Here is a 2795-nt window from a genome sequence, read left to right on the forward strand (position 1 = left end):
GTATACTGAAAACAGGGTTTACCAGTGTAGCCGTGTAATTGCTGAAACTCATTTAATACACAAGATAGGCCACAAATCATTAAAGTATGCCTGCATCTGCCTCCAAAATAGTGAGATTAATGATGTCTGTCAGCATGCACACATATATTTTAATTATTCTTATTCATTTTCAGTGTATGTGTTTTGCCAGAACATACATAGGTGTAGCAAATTAGTTGTGTGGGATTCAGAAATGTATAAGAGATAATCAGATATCTTACAATGGAGCTATAGATAACTGTAAACCATGTGGATGTTGGAAAAAACTTGGATCATTTAGCAAGAGCATCCCGTGCTTAAAACTGCTGAGCAATCTCTCCAGAGCCATATTATTGTTTTTAATATGAGTCCTATTTTGTGCTCAAAACTCACAATTTTTCAACTCAAATTTCTACCTACAAGTGCAGAAACTGTTAGACTGAGCCATTATGCCTCCTGGTTTTCTTTTGACTTTTACAGTGCCAGGTTAAAATTTGAATTTAAATTCAAGAGAGTTTCTTACCAGGCAATGATGGTACATGGTTTTCATGACGGTACATGCTTTTAATGATGGACTTTACTCCAGAAAGATCTGAATATACCTACACAGACGAAGAAGAAGATAATGTCCTTTACAACATCTTCAAGAAGATGAAAGAGACACTAAAAGAGGAAATGAGATAATCTTTTAAAGAAATGGAAGAAAGGACAACCCCAAAATTACAAGAAAAAAATCAAACACTAGATGGTTTGAAAGCTCAAATAGATACTATAAAAAAGCAAAGTCTTAAGGAATGCTGGAATGAGAAAACCAGGGCAAATGATCAGGATTTACAGATGCAAGCATACCAAACATAGTTCAAGAAATAGAAGAGAGACACTGAGTCACTGAAGATTCTTCAGAATAAATGATTCATCAACATATCGCAAACACAAAATATCCAGGAAATATGGGACACCATGAAATGTACAAACCTAAGCCTAATAGGTATAGAAAAAGGTGAAGAAACATAAAAGTTGCAGAATACAAAGCCTAAATTCCGGTGGCTTGAGCAGAAAAACCAGAGACCTGAGAACTGCACAAAGCAGAGCCAGATACCAGCCCAACGGGACTCAACCCACCCAGAGACTGCCAGGTTCTAAGTTCCAGTCTATATCCATGGGAGATGGTAGTTGAGGCAAGGCTAAATTCTGGTGGCCTGAGCACAACCACCAAAAACCTGAGGACTGTGCACAGCAGAGCCAGGCTACACACATCAAGGGGATTCAGGCTTCCCAGGGACTGCCAGCTTCCAAGTACCATTCTCCACGCACAGGTTAGGTGAGGTGATGCAATTCTAACTTCCAGTGCTTCAGCATAAACACCAGAGACATGAGGACTGCACTCAGCAGAGCTGGATCCCAGCCAGATGGAATTCAACCTGCCCAGAGACTGCCAGCTTCCAAGTTCCATTCACCACCCACGTGACAGGCAAAGCAAGGGTCCAGGATAAGCAAAGTTTGATAAGGTAACATTACTAGGTCAGTGTCCATCCATGCAACAGGAAAGCCACCAGGGTATTGGACCTGATCTCAACCACTGGAAAGGGGTCACATAACTACCAGGAGAGGAAGAGACTACTTCTGTACCCACAGGAAGAAATGATGGGAAGGAGACAATACAAAACCCACACACCAACAGAAAAACCCATATTACACAACCAGAAACAAGAGAATCTTCACCTGCAAAACCTGAACAGTCCATGGTGGAAGAAGCAAATGAGAAAGACCTAAAAATCAACTTCATTAAAATTATAGAGGCCCTCAAAGAACATAGAAGAAAATCCCTTAAAAACATGGAAGAAAAACAAATCAAAGATTAGAAGAATTGCAAGAAATGGAGGAAAAAAGATCCTAAAAATTCAAAAAATGCAAGAAATGCAAGAAAAGACAGACCAAAAGCTTAAACAAATGCAAGAAAGAGAGGAAAAGACAAAGCAACAATTACAAGAAACAATTAAACAAAGAAAGTGTTGAAAGCTGAAATAGAGACAATAAAAAACACAGTGTGAAGAAATACTGGAAACAAAATCTGGGAAAATGGTCAGGTAATAAAGATACAAGCATAAACAATATAATACAAGAGACGGAAGACACAATCTCAGGTGTGGAAGACACACTAGGGGAAATACATTCATCATCCAAAGAAAATGTTAAGTCCAACAAATGCCTAAAACAAATTATCCAGGAAACATGGGACACTGTGAAAAGAACAAACCTAAGAATAATAGGTACAGGGCTGGAGAGCACTGTCTGCTCTTCCAGAGGTCCTGAGTTCAATTCCCAGCAACCACATGATGGCTCAGAACCATCTACAATTCAATCTGGTGCCCTCTTCTGGCCTGCAGACATACATGGAGGCAAGATGTTGTATTCATAATAAATAAATAAATTTTAAAATTAAAAAAAAGAATAATAGGTACAGAAGAAAGTGAAGTAATCTACCTCAAAGAGGCAGAAAAATAATCAATAAAGTCTCAGAAGAAAACTTTTCAAATTAAGGAAAGACATGACAATGAAATTAAAAGAAGCCTACAGAACACTAAACAGAGTGGACCACAAAAGGAAATGCCCTATTCAGATAACAGTAAAAACCCAGAACATACAGGATTAAGAAAGAATATTAAGCCGGGCGTTGGTGGCACACGCCTTTAATCCCAGCACTCGGGAGGCAGAGGCAGGCGAATCTCTGTGAGTTCGAGACCAGCCTGGACTACGAAGCGAGTTCCAGGACAGCC

This window comes from Mesocricetus auratus, unplaced genomic scaffold, assembly GCF_017639785.1.
Source record: "Mesocricetus auratus isolate SY011 unplaced genomic scaffold, BCM_Maur_2.0 contig_6512_pilon_obj, whole genome shotgun sequence".
Taxonomy (NCBI): domain Eukaryota; kingdom Metazoa; phylum Chordata; class Mammalia; order Rodentia; family Cricetidae; genus Mesocricetus; species Mesocricetus auratus.